Source organism: Hyperoodon ampullatus (assembly GCF_949752795.1).
Source record: "Hyperoodon ampullatus genome assembly, chromosome: 16".
Lineage (NCBI taxonomy): Eukaryota > Metazoa > Chordata > Mammalia > Artiodactyla > Ziphiidae > Hyperoodon > Hyperoodon ampullatus.
The window spans coordinates 43,052,291-43,071,540 of record NC_136929.1 but is presented as its reverse complement, the minus strand read 5'-3'; positions in this window follow the sequence as shown (position 1 = coordinate 43,071,540).

Here is a 19,250-nt window from a genome sequence, read left to right as displayed (position 1 = left end):
CTGCTTTACAATTCTGTTTCATTTCTGATTCAAGGCAATGTTTCCCTTATTTTGGAACACTGTAAAGTATTTTGGGCTAATTCTTTTTAAAAATTTATTTTTAATGCAATAAATTTGTACAAGGAATTGTAGTTTAAAGAATGAGCTCATTTAACATCTGACAGAAATTGATGTAACTCTAATAACTCAGAAAATTTAGTAAAATTTAGTATGCAGTTTGGCACAACAGATGCAGCAGATACATGCCATACGTACATCAGACAGTTCTAGAGGGTCTCTATATCTGCACCATAATAAACTAATATACATGCACTTAAACATATACCTTATAAATCAATTAATAATTTTAAGTATTTGGAATCATTTGGGAAATTCTCTACTTGGTTTAATGAAATTATTCTTGCAAAGTTAAAAACAAATAGAAACAAGTATTTTAAATACTTTTATTTTTCCATGTTTATGGTTTCACATTCATATATATTTACTGTTTTTCTATAAGACCTACCCTATCTTTCTGTAGGTATTATTCAACTCTTTAGATCAGAACGAAATTAAAAAAAAAAAAAACTCTCTTGTTCTGAAATATTTTATAGTGCCCTAGAAAGACATAAAAGCATGGTATATAGACATTACTTATCCTATGTTAAATAATCAAATATGCCACTCATTCTGGTTTATAATACAAACTCAATGTAGATCAGTATCTATAATTAGTAGGAATTTACCTTGTAACTTATCAGTCTTATATTTGAAATTCCTTGACCTGTTCTCTTTTTATGATGTATTAATCTATTATCAAACCTCTCCCCATCAACAATTATATGGATTTCATAATACAACACAATTTAGGCTGCTGAAGAGGATGCCTTCCATACACCAAGTTTAATTGTCAATTTGAATTATGAGTATCACACAGTCATAATTTTAAATCAGATTATCCCCAAAATATTCTCAAAGTAAGTGAGTATTAGTCTTCAGCTGAGCATGCAGGTTAAAGAAAATTATCCAATGCCAGTGAAAGGTTTACCCAAAATGAGCAAAGAGAATACTTTCTGAACTTTACACAGAGCCAAAACCTCAAAATCTGTTTTTTTAGGAAATCAATATGTTGATAAGCCTCTAACAAAGTGATAAGAAAAAGAGAAAAGACAAACATTGCTGGAACTAGAAATGAGAGAAGTGATATGACTATAGAATTGTACAGATATTAAAATAATAATGAGATATAACAACTTTATGGCCCACTATTTAATAATTCAGATGAAATAGATAAATTTCTTGATAAAAACTATTAAAACTTATTCAATGAAAATACAGAACTTGATTAGTCCTACATACATTAGAGAAACTTAATTTGTAGTTTAAAATACTGTCAAAAATTTTAGGCCCTGATGACTCCATTGCTAAATTATTCCAAAGTATGAAGAAAGAAATAATGTCACTTGTACCCAAACTATTCCAAAAATTGAAGAGGAGTTAATACTTCACAGTTCATTCTAAAACAATGTTTAGAAATATGGTACAAAACCAGAGAAAGCAGACCAAGAAAGAATAAATATTATAGATCATGATTTCTTAGCGGTATAGATGCAAAAATTCTTTTAAAATTTAACAAGTCAAATCTAACAATTACATAAAAAATGTAATACATCACGACCAAGTACGCTTTATCTCAAGTATAGAATGTTTGTTTAATTGTAGAAAAATCAATGTTTTCATTATATTTAAAGTCTAATTGAAAAAAGCCAAGTAGCAATCTCAAGATATTCATAAAAAGCATTTTATGAAATTTAGAATACATTCCTTTTTTTCACTTTTTACTATGATAAAATACACTTAACATAAAATGTAACATTTTAGCCTTTTTAAAATGTACAGTTCAATGGCATTAAGTACATTCACATTGATGTGAAACCATCACCACCATTTGTCTCCAAAATTCTTTTCATCTTGCAAAAACTGCAACTCTATACCCATGAAACAATAATTCCCATTAACTCCTATCCCCACTCCCTGGCAACCATCATTCTACTTTCTGTCTTTATGATTTTGATTACTCTAGATAGGTACCTCATAAAAGTGGAATCATACAGTATTTGTTTTTTTGTGACTGACATTTCACTTAGCATAATGTCCTCAAGGTTCATCCATGTTGTAACATGTGTCAGAATTCTAAGGCAGAATGATATTTCATTGTATGTATATATCATATTTTGTTTATCCATTCACCTTTTGATGGAAACTTGGGTTACTTCCATGTTTTAGCTACTGTAAATAATGCTGCTGTGAACATAGGTATACAAATATCCCACAGAAACCCTGCTTTCAATTTTTTGGGTATATGCCCAGAATTGGAATTGCTGGATCAGAAGATAATCCTATTTTAAATTTTTTGAAGAACTGCCATACACAGCAGCTGTTCCATTTTACATTCCCATCAACAGTGTACAAGAGTTTCAATTTTTCTCTATCTTTGCTACCATTTGTTATTTTCTTTGTTTTAGATTAGTAACCATTCTAATGGTGTGAGATAGTATCTTATTACGATTTTGATTTGAATTTTGTTTTCTACGTTCCCTTGTGATTTCTTCTTTGAACAATTGGTTGTTTAAGACTGTATTTAATTGTCACAAATTTGTGAATTTTCCCATTTTACAGTTGACCCTTGAACAACGTGGGTTTGTACTGGGCAAGTCACTTATACACACATTTTTTAAAATAAATACTATGGTACTATACAATCTGTGGTTGGTTAAATCCATGAATATGGATCTTCATGTAAGGTGGGTCAACTATAAAGTTATATGTGGATTTCCACTACTTGTGGTATTAGCATTCCTAACCCCACCCCACCCCGCCCCATGTCATTCAATGTTCAACTGTACTTCTGTAATGATCTCTAACTTCATTCTGTTATGATTAGAGAAGATATTTTGTTTAATTTCTACCTTTTAACATCTATTGAAAATTAGTTTGACACTTAACATATGGTCTATCTTGGAAAATGTCCCACATGCACTTGAGAAGAATGTGAATTTTGTTGTTATTTGGTAAAGTGTTCTTAATGTTTGTTAGAGGTAGTTGGATTATGCTGTTGTTCAAGTCCTCTAATTTCACATTGTTTTTTGTGGGTTTTTTTTTCTATCTGACTGTTCTATTATTGAGATTAGAGTATTGATGTCTCCAACTATTATTGTAGAACTGTCTATTTTTCCCTTCAATCAGGTTTTGCTTCATATATGGTCTGTTCTCGTGTACGTAAATGTTTATAATTGTCGTATCTTCTTGCTTGAAACTTTTATTAGTAAATAATATTCTTCTTTATCTCTTGTAACCTCTTGATGTATAGTTTATTTTGTCTGCTATTAGTATAGCCACCTCTGCTCTCTTGGTTACCATTTGCATGGAATATCTTTTTCCATCCTTTCATCTTCAACCCATTTCTGTCTTTCAATCTAAAATGAGGCTCTGGTAGACAGCATATAGTTGGATCAGGGTTTGGGGGGATACCCTTTTAATTTTTATCTTATATTGGAGTACAGTTTATTTACAATATGTGTTAGTTTCAGATGTACAGCAAAGTGATTCAGTTATACATATACACATATCTACTCTTTTTCAGATTATTTTCCATTTAGATTATTACAGACTATTGAGTCGAGTTCCCTGTGTTATATAGTAGGTCCTCAGTGATTATCTATTTTATATATAGTAGTGTGTATATGTTAAGCCAAAATTCCTAATTTATCCCTCCACCCCACATTTTCCCTTTGGTAACCATAGGTTTGTTTTTGAAGTCTGTGAGTTGGTTTCTGTTCTGTAAATAAGTTCATTTTATCATCTTTTTAGACTCCACATATAAGTTATATCATATAATATTTGTCTTTCTCTGTCTGACTTACTTCACTTAACATGATAATCTCTAAGTCCATCCATGTTGCTGCAAATGGCATTACTTTATTCTTTTTATGGCTGGGTAATATTCCATTGTATATATGTACCACAACTTCTTTATCCATTCCTCTGTTGATGGACATGTAAGTTGCTTCCATGTCTTGGCTATTGCAAATACTGCTGCAATGAACATTGTGGTGCATGTGTCCTTTCAAATTATGCTTTCCTCTAGATACATGCCCAGGAATGGAAATACTTCATCATATGGTAGCTTTATTTTTTGTTTTTTAAGGAACCTAAACATTATTCTCCATAGTGGTTGTACCAATTTTCATTCCCACTAACAGTGTAGGGGGTTCCATTTTTTCCACACCCTCTACAGCATTTATCGTTAGTAGTCTTTGTGATGATGGCCATTCTGACTGTTGTGGGGTTATATCTCATAGTTTTGATTTGCATGTCTATAATAATCAGCAATATTGAGCATTTATACATATGACTGTTAGCCATCTGTATGCCATCTTTGGAGAAATGTCTACTTAGATCTTCTGCCCATGTTTGATTTTTTTTTTCTTTTTTTTTTATTGAGCTACATGGGCTGTTTGTATATTTTGGAGATTGATCCCTTGTCAGCCACTTTGTTTGCAAATATTTTCTCCCATTCTGTGGGTTGTCTTTTCATTTGTTTATGGTTTCCATTGCTGGCAAAATCTTTTAAATTTAATTAGATTCTGTTTGTTTATTTTTATTTTTATTTTCTTTACTCTAGGAGGTGGATCCAAAAAGATATTGCTGCAATTTATGTCAAAGTGTGTTCTGTCTAGGTTTTCCTTGAAGTGTTTTATAGTATCTGGTTTACATTTACATCTTAAATCAATTTTGAGTTTATTTTTGTGTATGGTGTTAGAGAATGTTCTAACTTTATTCTTTCACATGTAGCTGTCCAGTTTTCCCGGCACCACTTATTGAAGAGACTGTCTTTCTACATTGTATATTCTTGCCTCCTTTGTCACAAATTAATTGACCATAGGTGTATGGGTTTATTTCTGGGCATTCTATCCTGTTCCATTGATCTATATTTCTGTTTTTGTGCCAGTACCATACCATTTTGATGACTGTAGCTTTGTAGTATACTCTGATGTCAGGGAGCCTGATTCTTCCAGCTCAATTTTTCTTTCTCAAGATTGCTTTGGCTATATGTGGTCTTTTGTGTTTCCATACAAATTTTGAGGGTTTTTTTGTTCTAGTTCTGCAAAAACTGCCATTGGTAATCTGACAGGGATTGCATTCAATCTATAGATTGCCTTGGGGAGTATAGTCATTTTGACAATAGTGATTTTTCCAATCTAGGTACATGGTATATCTTTCCATCTATCTCTATCATCTTTGATTTCTCTCATCAGTGTCTTATATTTTTCGGAGAACAGGTATTTTGCCTCTAATTAAGTTTATTCCTTGGTATTCTATTCATTTTGATCTGATGTTAAATGGAGTTGTTTCCTTAATTTCTCTTTCTGATTTTTCTTTGTTAGTTTATAGAAATGTGAGAGATTTCTGTGTATTAATTGTATATCCTGCAAAATTACTGATTTCATTGACCTCTTCTAATAGTTTTCTGGAAGCATCTTTAGGATTTTCTATGTATAATATCATGTCATCTGCAAATAGTGACAGTTTTACTTCTTCATTTCCAATTTGAATTCCTTTTATTTATTTTTCTTCTCTAATTGGTAGGACTTCCAAAACTATGTTGAATAAAAGTGGTGAGAGTGTACATCCTTGTTGTGTTCCTGATCTTAGAGGAAATGCTTTCAGCTTTTCACCATTTAGTATGATGTTAGCTGTGGGTTTGTCATATACGGCATTTATTGTGTTGACATATTCTCACTATGCACTCTATGCTCACTTTCGGTAGAGTTTTAAACATAAATCGATGTTGAAATTTGTCAAAATCTTTTGTTGCATCTATTGAAATGATCATACGGCTTTATCCTTCAATATGCTCATGTGATCTATAACACAGATTGATTTGTGGTTATTGAAAAATCCTCACCTCCCTGGGATAAATCTCAATCAACTGTACTGTATGAGCCTTTTACTGTATTGTTGGAGTCAGATTGCTAGTATCAATATTTTGTTGAGTATTTTTGTGTCTCTGTTCATTAGTAATATTGGCCTGTAATTTTCTTGTTTTGTGGCATCATTGTCTGGTTTTTGTATCAGGATGGTGGTTGTCTCATAGAATGAGTTTGCGAGTGTTCCTTCATCTCCAGTTTTTTGGAATAGTTTCAGAAGAATAGGTGTTAACTCTTATCTAAATGTTTTATAAACTTCACCTGTGAAGCCATCTGGTCCTGGACTTTTGTTTCTTGGGTGTTTTTTAATCACAGTTTCTACTTCAGTACATGTGATTTGTCTGTTCATATTTTCTATTTCTTCCTGGTTCAGTCTTGGGAGATTGTACATTTCTATGAAGTTGTCTGTTTCTTCTAAGTTTTGCATTTTATTGGCATATTGTTGCTTGTAGTAGTCTCTTATGATCATTTGTATTTCTACTGTATCAGTTGTGACCTCTCATTTTTCTTTTCGAAATTTTTGATTTGAGCCTTCTCCCTTTTTTTCTTGATTAGTCTGGCTAAAGGTTTATCAATTTTGTTTATCTTTTCAAAGAACCAGCTTTTAGTTTTAATGATCTTTTACATTGTTTTCTTCATCTCTATCTCATTTATTTTTATTCTGATCGTTATGATCTCTTTCCCTCTACTAACTTTTGGGTTTGTTCTTCTTTTTCTAGTTGTTTAGATGTAGGTTGAGTTGTTTTTTGGGGATTTTCTTGCTTCCTGAGGTAAGACAATATTGCTATAAACTTCCTTTTTTGAATTGCTTTTGATGCATTCCAAAGGTTTTTTAACATCACGTTTTCATTTTCATCTGTCTCTAGGTGTTTTTCGATGTCTTCCTTGAATTTTTCAGTGATTGATTGGTTGCTTTGTAGCATATTGTTTAGCCTCCATGTGTTTGTGTTTTTTAGTTTAGTTTTTTTTTTTTTTTCTCTCATAGTTGTTTTCTAATCTCATAGCATAGTGGTCAGAAAAGATGCTTTATATGATTTCAATTTTCTTAAATTTACCTAGATTTTCTTTATGGCCAAGTTTGTGATCCATACTGGAGAATGTATGTGTGCACTTGAGAAGAATGTGTATTTTCTGCTGCTTTTGAATGGAATGCTCTATAAATATCTATTATGTCCATCTGATCTAATGTGTTATTTAAGGCTTGTGTTTCCTTATTGATTTTCTGCCTGGATGATCAGTCCATTGAAGTAAGTGTGGTATTAAAGTCCCCCACTGGGCTTCCCTGGTGGCGCAGTGGTTGAGAGTCCGCCTGCCGATGCAGGGGACACGGGTTCGTGCCCCGGTCTGGGAAGATCCCACATGCCGCAGAGCGGCTGGGCCCGTGAGCCATGGCTGCTGGGCCTGCGCGTCCAGAGCCTGTGCTCCGCAACGGGAGAGGCCACAGCAGTGAGAAGCCCACGTAATGCAAAAAATAAAAAAATAAAATAAAATAAAATAAAATAAACTCCCCCACTAATATTGTGTTACTGTCAACTTCTTTTATGGCTATCAACATTTGCCTTATATATTGAGGTGCTCCTATGTTGGGTGCATATATGTTTATGATTCTTATATCTTCTTGGATTGATGCTTTGATCATTATGTAGTGTTCTTCTTTGTCTCTTGTAACAGTCTTTATTTTAACGTATATTTTGTCTGATATGAGTATTGATACTTCAGCATTTTTCCCATTTTCATTTGATGGGATACCTTTTTCCATCCCCTCACTTTCAGTCTGTATGTGTTCCTAGATCTCAGGTGGGTACCTAGTAGAGAGCATATATATGGGTCTTGTTTTGTATCCATTCACCCAGTCTATTTCTTTTGGTTGGCACATTTAAGCAATTTACATTTAAGGTAATGATCAATTTATATGTTATTATTGTCATTTTGTTAATTGTTCTGGATTTGTTTTTGTAGGTGTTTTTTTCTATCCTTCCTCTTTTGTTCTCTGCTGTTTTGGAGACTAAATTTAGTGTTTGTTTTGGATTCTTTTTTTCTTTTTTTGTGTGTGCGTATTTATTCTAGATTTTCAGTTTGTGGTTACCATGAGGTTTTGATATGGCAGTCTACATATATATATACAAGATTGCTTTAAGTTGTTGGTCTTTTAATTACAAGTGAATTTCCAGTATCCTGCATTTGTACTCTCCTCTTCTCACAATTGTTCATTTTGATATTATATTTGTGTGTGGATGATTTCTTATTTTTACTGTTTGTTTGACATTCCCAGTGAGATTTACCATTCATAATTTTTTGTTTGTTTGTTTCTAGTTGTGACCTCTTCTCCTCTGCCTAGAGAAGCTCCTTTAGCATTTGTTGTAAAGCTGGTTTGGTGGTGCTGAATTCTCTTAGCTTTTGCATGTCTGTAAAGCTTTTGAATTCTGCATTGAATCTGATTGGGAACATTTCTGGGTAGAATATTCTTGCTTGTAGGTTTTTCCCTTTCATCATTTTAAATATATTTTGCCAATCCCTTCTAGACTCCTGAGTTTCTTCTGAAAAATCAGTTGATAACCTTATGGAGATTCCCTTGTATGTTATTTTTTGCTTTTCTCTTGTTGCTTTTAATATTCCATTTGTCTTGAATTTTGTCAATTTGATTAATATGTGTCTCAAAGTGTTCCTCCTTAGGTTTATCCTGTATGGGACTCTGTGCTTCCTGGACTTGGGTGACTCTTCCCTTTTCCATGTTAGGGAAGTTTTCTGCTATTATCTCTTCAAGTATTTTCTTAGGCCCTTCCCCTCTTCTCCTGTTGGGACCTTTATAATGTGAATATTGGTGCTTTTAATATTGTCCCAGAGGTCTCTGAGACTGTCCTCATTTATTTTCATTATTTTTTCTTTATTCTATCCCATGGTAGTGATTTCCATCATTCTGTCTTCTAGCTCACTTCTAGTGTATTTTTCATTTCAGTTATTGTGTTGTTTATCTCTGTTGGTTTGTTCCTTATATCTTCTAACTCTTTGTTAAATTTTCTTGTATCTTCTTGGTCTGTGCCTCCATTCTTCTTCAGAGATTTTGGATCATATATGCTATCATTACTCTGAATTCTTTTTTGGGTAGATTGCCTGTCTCCACTTCACTTAGTTGTTCTGGGATTTTATCTTGTTCCTTTTTCTGGAACATATTCCTTTGCCATTTCATTTTGTCTAACTTTCTGTGATTGGGGTTTCTGTTCTGCAGTTTGCATGGCTGTAGTTTCTCTTGCTTCTGGTGTCTGCCTCCTGGTGGGTGAGGCTAGTCTAAGAGGCTTGTGCAGGTTTCCTGCTGGGAGGGACAGTTGCCTGCCCACTAGTGGATAGAGATGGATCTTACCCTTCTGATGAACAGGGCTGTGTCAGTGGTGTGTTTGGAGGTGGCTGCAGGTGCAGGAAAATTTTAAGTAGCCTGTCTGCCGATGCATGGGTTCTCACCATGGGTTTTTGGCATGAAGCATCCTAGCACTGGAGCCTCCAGGCTGTTTTGTGAGGCCAGGTCTTGGTGCTCATCTCCCAAGCAAGATGTCAGCCTTCAGATGAATGAGATCACCACCAGTGTTTATATCCCAAGAGAGAACCACAGCCACCCCTGCCTCCCCAGGAGACTCTCTGAGACCAGCAGTTAGGTCTTCCCCAGGCTTCTATGAACTCATTACTTTTTCACTAGGATCTGGTGCTCACTAGACCTTGTGTGCACTCTCCAAGAGTGGCATTTCTGTTTCCCCCAGTCCTGTAGTGTTCCTGCAATCAAGCCCTGCTGGCCTTCAAAGCCAAATGATCTGGGGGTTCCTCCTCCTGATTCCTGAACCCCAGGTGGGGAAGCCTGACATGGGGTTCAGGTTCATATGTTCCTCACTCCTGTGCATGAACCTCTGTGATACATTTATTTTTCTGTTAGTTGGTTGTCCACACAGTGTGTATGGAATTGGATTTAATCATGAATGCACTCCTCTTACCATCTCATTGTGGCTTCTTCTTGGTCTTTGAATGTAGAATATCTTTTTTGTTAGGTTCCAGTCTTTGTGTCGCTTAGCAATTTGTTGTGATCTTGGTGTTTTCATGAGGGGAGCTGAGCTCAGGTCCTTCTACTCTGCCATCTTGTCCTAATATGCATTCTTAATTATAAAATAATAATAATAATAAATAATTATCCATTAACTAATTAGAGAAGCATCTTCCTCAGCCTGATGAAAAAAAAATCTACAAAAAACCTACAAGTAACATCATATTTCATGGTTCATGCCTGAATTATTTCCCACTAAGACCAAAAACATGGTAAGTATGTTTGTCCCACCACTTCTACAAAACATTGTACTGAAGGTTCCTGCAACTGCAGTAAGGCAAAAAATAAATAAAAGGCACTCACATACAAAAGGAAGAAGTAAAACTGTCTTTATCCACTGATAACATGATTGTCTATGCTGAAAAGTCTATGGAATCTTCATAAAATATTTCATCTAATAAATGAGGTTAGCAATATTGTAAGTTATAAACTATATTAAAAGTCAATTTTATTTCTATGTTAGCAAAAAACCTTTGACATAATATTTAAAAAACTGTTTGCAATATTATCAAAAGTATGAAATAATTATAGATAAATTTGTGAAAATATGTCCCAAATCTGTATATTGAAAATTATAAAACACTGATATATTTTAACACTAAAGACTAAATAAATGGAGCAATATGTAATCTTCATGGATCAGCACACTCAATATTCTTAAGTTCTCAATTCTCCAAAATTTGAACTATGAATCCAATGAAATTCCTATCAAAGTCACAGGAGAATTTTCTTTAAAATTAAAAATTGTCAAGTGTATTCTAAAATTTATATGGACCTGGAATAACTAAAACAACTTATAAAAAAACAGACCTCTCAAAGATTTATTATCTTGGGCTTCCCTGATGATGCAGTGGTTGAGAGTTCGCCTGTCAATGCAGGGGACACGGGTTCATACCCCAGTCTGGGAAGATGCCACATGCCGCAGAGCAGCTAGGCCCGTGAGCCATGGCTGCTGAGACTGCACATCCAAAGCCTGTGCTCTGCAATGGGAGAGACCACAACAGTGAGAGGCCCACGTATCACAGAAAAAAAAAAAAAAGATTTATTATCTTGACTGTGGTTAGGGTTTCATGGTTCTCTAGAAACTGAGCCTAAGATCTGGACTCAGATGATTTATTTAACTAGAAGGATGCTCTCAGGGTGATGGGAGCAGGATAGGTTATGGGAAGACTATAAGCAAGGATGTGGTCTCTGACTGACCCAAGAGGAATGCTGGTGTATGAACTGCCCTGCAGCATTGGTCCCATTTGTGGTATGGCAGGGAAGCCATTTTTGTAGACACATGTTCCTAGTTATTGGCTAACAACTGCTTTTCAGTGTGAGATAAGGAGTTAAAATGCCAGTGTCTGGCAATGCCTACTGACTAACAACAATTCTATGGAGAAGGGGCTACTGTAAATTCTTAGGAGTTAACACTCACAGGAGCAGGGCAATGAGTACCCTGGATCAGTAAAGGGAATCTGGGCGGGACAAAAATAACACCCAGTAGAGGGAGTGAGTACTTGGAATTATGGACAATCTCTGTTTGTGCTGGTGGTAATAAAATTGATATAAGAAAAAAAGCAAAATTCACGTATAAGATAATAATATGTAGCATTTAATGAGGAATTAAAATGTCTTGGATTAAATACGTTACAGAAAGATAATTTAATCTATTTGACATTTTGGAATACTAAGTAGCCCTTACATATCAGGATATGGAAAATGTTAATGATCAATTTTTTAATGCAAAAAGATAAGTTATAAGGTAGAACATTCAGCAGAATTCCAAGTTATTGTTTTAAAAGTGACACATCAAAATATTAATATATTAATATATTAATATGAATAACTCTAGGTTGTTTGAGTTTTTATTTTCTTTTTACTCTCTTAGGTCTCCATCTTTTCAAAAATTTTTAATTTAAAGTAGAAAATAAAAATCTATTGTATAGTTATATGTAAAAATGATAATATTCATAAAATGAATATATTCATGTTTGTAAAATTATTGTATGTATATAAACATGTGGTTATGTAATAGTAATATTTTTCAAACATCACCTATCATTTTGATACTTCTTTTAAACAAATATTATACTGTTATTTTGATTGACTCTAATATGGGCTAAATACTAAGCTAAATATTTACAGTTAACCCTTGAACAATGTGGGAATTATGGGTGCCTACTCTCTGTGAAGTCAAAATCCATTTTTAACCTCATAGCTCCTTGTATCCGAGGTTCTGCATCCACGGATTCAACCAAACATGGATCGTATAGTTGTGAACTGATCATTGAAAAAAAAATTCTGTGTATATGTAGACCACACAGTTGAAACCCACTTTATTTAAGGGTCAACTGTAGTTTTAATATGCATAATCTTATTTAATTCTTCTAAGACCCTAAATAGACAGGTTTTATTTTGATCCCCAGTTTACACACTTGCTTAACATTGAATAATTACTAAGAGGTGCATCAAGATCTGTATCCTGTAGCCTAATGCCAGAACTCCATTACCTTATGATTCTCTTTACTCAGCACTTATTTCTCTAATAAATTAATTTAATGTCTTTTTATTTGCTGTTGACTATTAAGTTTTCCAGAAAATTTTGTGACTTCAATTTTGAGAAGAGGACACATGAACATGTCATTTAACATAAAATGTTTTTTGATCAACAGATTTTAAAGCTAAATCTTAACAAAAACATAATGATTGTATCTTTTAGCCTGGAGGCAGTGCATTTATTGGAAATGGTCTTAACTATGTAAGTCAGGGCCTTCAAAGTTCACTAACTAGCTTACAAAATACTAATGAGTTTTACAAAGTCTTGTGAGATATCTAGAGTTCAATTTTTTCTTTTTTAAAGGCATAAGTACCTTTTTGCTGTAGAATCTGTATAATTCTGTTTATAGGATTAGTCACTAACCTGCCAAGTTATCAACTATTTAAGTCAAAACAATTATGTTACTATCTCTGAATTGAATTCTCTCTTTTTTTTTACTCTCACCCACAAACTTCCATTTATCATTTGTATTTCGTTTATGTGACTGTATCCCAAACATTCTTTTCCAATCATCAGCGTTTACTGCACTCTTTCCTGTAAAATGAATATCACTTATTATAGCTGATACTCACATAGCACCTATTATTTGACACTTTGTTCAGTAACTTTTATACACCATCATTAGATTATAAACTCATGAAGGACAAAAGAATATCTTTGTTTCATTTGCAATACTTTCTACAGTGCTCCAGACTCAGTACATAGTTGTTGAATAAATCATGATAGTTCCTTTTAATCAGCTGCTCTCCTAAGATGCCAGAAATGGACTTCATTGTGATTTGAATTATAAACATACACAAAAGATAGAGCTTCTGCTTCTACAAATAAGAGTCACTAGTTCAAAGGCCCATAGGGAACAGATTCTTTGGAGACAGGAAAAACCCATTATCAGAAAAACAGGACAGGATCCAAAGTGTATGCATTTAGCTATATGACAATTTTATACTGTTGCAATTTGTGGATTCATTATCATAATTTTGAATTGATGCTGTTTAATGTTATTCACTTTATCTTGAAGCTATTTATTTTAGTTCATATTAATTTCTTAAGGCTAAGACTTCATTACAAAATACAAAATTTGGAAGATTATTTTGCTTAATGGTTTAAAATCTATAAAATGTAGGCACAGTACAAAGCAATATTAGCATTTCAAAATATACCCTTTAGACACATATTAACTAGGAGGACAAAAATGACTTTTAGAGTTAAAAATGTTACTACAGACTATATATGATGTGCATAAAATATACTGTATCATACCATTTCTTAGTGTTTAAGAAATTCACAAGATAGTAAATACCTTCTTACTGAAAGTCTTCTATTAAAGCTGGCTTTTGATCAGTACATTAAGTAATTGTAAAAAAGGATGAATGTAACTTTTTAAGTCCAGTGCACAGTCGTGCAGTATGTTCACAGTAATTTGTGAAAGAAAATTACTTCCTGGGAAGAAGTTTGAATTATTCCTATATGGGGTTTTCACTTTTAAAACATTGAAGATTTTGATACCTAATACAGTTATAAGAGCTTTTTTCATTGATTAGAAACTATATTCCCTTTTTTTGTCTATGTGAGTTTTCTTAAACATGTTGCAAAGGCAGTCTGTTGTAAAGATTTCATGTTTTCTTTTAAGCATTCGTGAAAGCTTCACCATGTTCATTTTCTAATATGACTAGATGGTTGCAGGTAAAATGCATTGAAGAAGATATAATCTAATAATAACAATGTAGAGATGCTGGAAAAATTATTTAATAAAGACAATAAGATTTTGTGGAAAGAGAAATAGAAATACATTTCATTTGAATTATCAATACAAAAGCAACACCAAAATCATCTGAAATATCATAAACACAGGCTGTGTACAGAGACCACTTTTCTAATTTCAAGAATCAGCCTTCATCTACTCCTGCAAGCAAGCAAAAATGTAGTTTTGAAAAATCAATGAGGTACTTAATCCATTGTGATATAATCTTTAATAGTGCATTCTGCTGACATGAGTGTTCAAATGGCTGTTGTGTCCAGCAAAACAGAGCCTAATTATCTTATGAAACCAGTGTAGAAAGCTGTATTTATATATCAGTGGAAGGTGTGAAAGAGGGGTAAAAGGAAATTTATGTGGATAAAGGTTATGAAATATGCAGTTTAACTCTCACCATAAAGGTAAAATGTGTGCGAGAGACAGATTTAGAAAAATGTGTTGTCCTTTTTTCCTTAAAAAAACAGTTAATGAAGGGTAGACTATATTTTAATCTCCTATTTTTCTAACATTTTAATGAAAATGTTAAATTTTTTAGGACAATTTTTTCAGCTAGAAAAGTAATTAATTTAATTCCTATTTAAATGTTATTTAAAATCATATTTTCAGCAAAGGGATTTTTTTTTCTTTTTTTTTTTTTTTTTTTTGCGGTATGCGGGCCTCTCACTGTTGTGGCCTCTCCCGTTGCGGAGCACAGGCTCCGGACGCGCAGGCTCCGGACGCGCAGGCTCAGCGGCCATGGCTCACGGGCCCAGCCACTCCACGGCATGTGGGATCTTCCTGGACCGGGGCATGAACCCGTGTCCCCTGCATCGGCAGGCGGACTCTCAACCACTGCGCCACCAGGGAAGCCCAAAGGGATTTTTTTAAATTAATTTATTTGTTTATTTATTTTTGGCTGCATTGTGTCTTTGCTGCTGTGTGTGAGTTTTCTCTAGTTGTGGTGAGTGAGGGCTACTCTTTATTGCAGTGTGCAGGCTTCTCATTGCGGTGGCTTCTCTTGTTGCAGAGCATGGGCTCTAGGTGCACAGGCTTCAGCAGTTGTGGCATGTGGGCTCAGTAGTTGTGGCTCGCAGGCTCTAGAGTGCAGACTCAGTAATTGTGGTACATGGGCTTAGTTGCTCCACGGCATGTGGGATCTTCCCGGACCATGGCTCAAACCCGTGTCCCATGCATTGGCAGTTGGATTCTTAACCACTGCACCACTAGGGAAGTCCCAGCAAAGAGTTTATAAAGACATTTTTCAATGAATTCATTGTGAGCAAAAAGCTTTACTTTAATACAAAGCATACTAATATATTTTCTATAGTTAGAATCTTTTGTAACTTTATTTTTTATATACAGTATGATGTGTACAAGGATAGAACCCTGGGAAATGCAAAAATAATGCAAAGTGATTGCATAGCTGGCCTAAGATTTTTCTAGAAGAAATGATCATTTTTAGGTGATTAAATTGATGTTTTCAGTTTGCAAACAGTGAGTGAACAAGGAATAAATATTTTAAATTCTCCTGTGTATCAACCATCTTATGTTATCCCCCTCACTAACTTTATAAATGTTAGTTGTACATTATTTTCTTTTTCTTTAAACTATTGTAACCCTTTCTTCTTTATTATAATTATTTTTAGTTGCAATACCATATTTGTTTCAAGTCTACAATTTTCTCAGGTTATTCAGGGTTGGAAAGCCTTTCATCATCATTACAAAACTCAGGATGGGCATCTTTGTTCTGGGAAAGAGTTATATAATACTCTTAATTTTCTTTCCCTAAAATTCACATAAAACAAGCATTCTTATTTAGAATTAATACTTTTTTATCTTTCCCTTTATGTTTATTTTAATCATATTCCAGTACCTTAGTTAAACACGGTGAATTCCAAATAATTGTTTGTATTATCATTATTGTTGTTATTTGCTTTTCTTAATCAGTATGAGTTATTTGAGGTCAAAAACATGTTAAATTAAAGTTTTGTCCCAACTAAGTTAGTAATGAGCAATCAGTATACATTTTCTATGTATTTGAAAAAAAATTTAATGTAGGAAAAAGACAACGGTGTATTATTGCACTTTTAGTGTGTCACCAAATGTTTAAATTTATCTCTGAATTTTTGGTACCTTTTATTCTGTACTCCTCTTTCTCTTTCATGTAGATACCTATGGGAATATTTATTAATTCAGAGTTACAAACTTCTTGACATTTATTCCTCTTCTTGTGAAATATGCAGCTGTTTTCTATTTTTAAAAATGTAATTAAAGAAGACATTGTAAGTGTAAAAAAACTATATTTTCACCATATATCTTCTAAAATTCAATTTATTCAGAAAGGATATTATTTTAGAGATGTGAGCTGTTAACTTTTTGCATGAGGTGAATATTTACAATAAATTTATGTACATCCTCTTGAAAGATGGAAAGGCATTCGAGTCTAACAGCTTACTAAACTACCATGTTTTAATGTTCAATTAGAAACTGTTGAAGTAACTTTTTTTGGCATATCTAAGTTATCTTCCACTTTTGTTCATCAGATTTTTAGTCATTGAATACTTGTAGAAAATAAGAGTAAAAGTGATCATACTTTAGAAAAGTAAGAACAGATATAAAGAAATTTAGAACAGTTTGCCTGAATTTTCAAGAAATAAGTGATTTCCAATATTTACCTCAAGGAAGCTTTGTGTACATACTCAATTTTCTATTTTTATAAGACATAAACTTAAGGAAGCATATATGTATAATTATAGACACCATAAGGTTCTCTGGAGTTTGGGCTGAAAAATGTACTTTATTCCTTTTTATATTACTCATTAGTTAGGGGACTTCATTCAAGCTGCCAACCTTTCAAAGTCTCATTTTCCTTATGTGTACTAAGGAGATTAAAAAAATGGTAATTATTTAATAGATTTCTGAAACATAACATAATAGATATAAAGAAAATGCATAATGCATGATATATTAAATACTTAAGGAAGAAAAATGATTATTTTATTTTCATAGTTGTTTGTTGATGATGTTAATATTACTGAAAGTGATTCATGGATATAATCAAATATATATATATATATATTTAAACATCACTGAAAGAGGTAGAGTAAAAAAAAAACAGTGAGATTGAACTGAACATAGTAATCCTGTCACATAAAATTGCAAATTACTGTTTACCATCTTTCAATAGAGCTGATATGTTGTTTTATTTATATAAATATGAGCATCTGAGCTGATTTCAGCACTTATAAAAATATTTAATATTTATGGCTAATATATTTATTTTATTTATAAATTACTTTTATGTTTATGAAAATATATGTTTTAATCATAAATTCAATTTTGAGGATTCTAGCATGTGGGTTTTTATGAAGTTATAATTTATATTTGAATGCACAACAAACCTATTAATTTATAAGAAATAGCAAAACTCAATTCAAGTAGGCACATTCATGCAAATATATCCTTATATTAATGAAGCCTATCTCTTCTCACCCATTAAAATGTAAAATACTCTTTCTCAAAATAATGAAAGCAAAGATTTCCTCAGCTGGGTCTTTTTTTCCTTTCAATTTCATAATTTGTTGGATTTACATTTAAATTATAAATATTTTATTTCCCCAAAAAAGCGAGAGAGTAAATTCATGTAATTATATACTAATGTCTACAAGGTCTCAATTTGGTTTTATTCTCATGTACACTAAGAAGGATATTTTGGTTGATTGTGGTACCTGTAAGAATAAATAATTACCTTAGCCCTTTCCCTCTTTTTCGTTTATAGAGAATGCAAAAGAAGAGTACTTCTAAGACATTTTATACTTGAATGGTGTCATGAAATGATCTCTTGAGTTTAATTTAAATAATTAATTTTGATACATTTGCTTTATCACTGCATTATTTGAAACATAAGTATCTGGGGCAAGATTTTTATCTTACTCTGAACTAGATTTCTATGTATGATGAAATCCAAAATGTATAACATAAGTCTAGGTAGTAATATAGATTTGTAATCATTGCATTTAACTGTAACCAGAATAGAAGGTGAACCTAAAGAAAAACATTGCTATTTTTATTACTTTCCTATTTCCACTTATTATTATTATTGATGTTTTATTTATTTACATTATTTTGGTTATGTAGACAAAGAATTTTAGTTCCGATTTTATGAGACAGATAAAGACGTGAAGCCAGAAGGCTCTGGCTTCGGAGGTAAGATCCCAGGGAGAGGACTGGGGTTGGCTGTGTGAACACAACCTGAAGGGGGCTACTGTGCTAGAGCTAGCCAGAAGGAAGTCTGGAAAAAAGTCTGGAGCTGCACAAGAGTCAAGAGACTTTTTCTTGCTTCTTTGTTCCCTGGTGTGCGAGAAGTCGGGATTAAGAGCACCACTTAAAGGAGCTCCAGAGATGGGCACAAGCAGAGGCTATCAGAGCGGACTGCAGAGATGGGCATGAGATGCTAAGGCTGCTGCTGCAGGCACCAAGAAGCCTGTGTGCAAGCACAGGTCATGATCCCCAACTCTGCTCCCAAAAGCCTGTGCAGCCCACCACCACCAGGGTCCCATGATCCAGGGACAACTTCCCCAGGAGAATAGATGGTGCATCTCAGGCTCGTGCAACATCATGCCAGCCTCTGCCACCACAGGCTTGCCCCGCATTCTGTACCCCTCCCTCCCCCTGGCCTCAGTGAGCTAGAGCCCCCTAATCACCTGCCCCTTTAACCCCATCCTGTCTGGACAGGGAACAGACACCCTTAGGTGACCTACACACAGAGGCAGGGCCAAATACAAAGCTGAACCCCAGGAGCTGTGAGACAAAGAAGAGAAAGGGAACTCTCTCCCAGCAGACTCAGGAACATCAGATTATATATCCACAACAAACTTGATGTATACTGCATCTGTGGAATACCTGAATACACAAGGAATC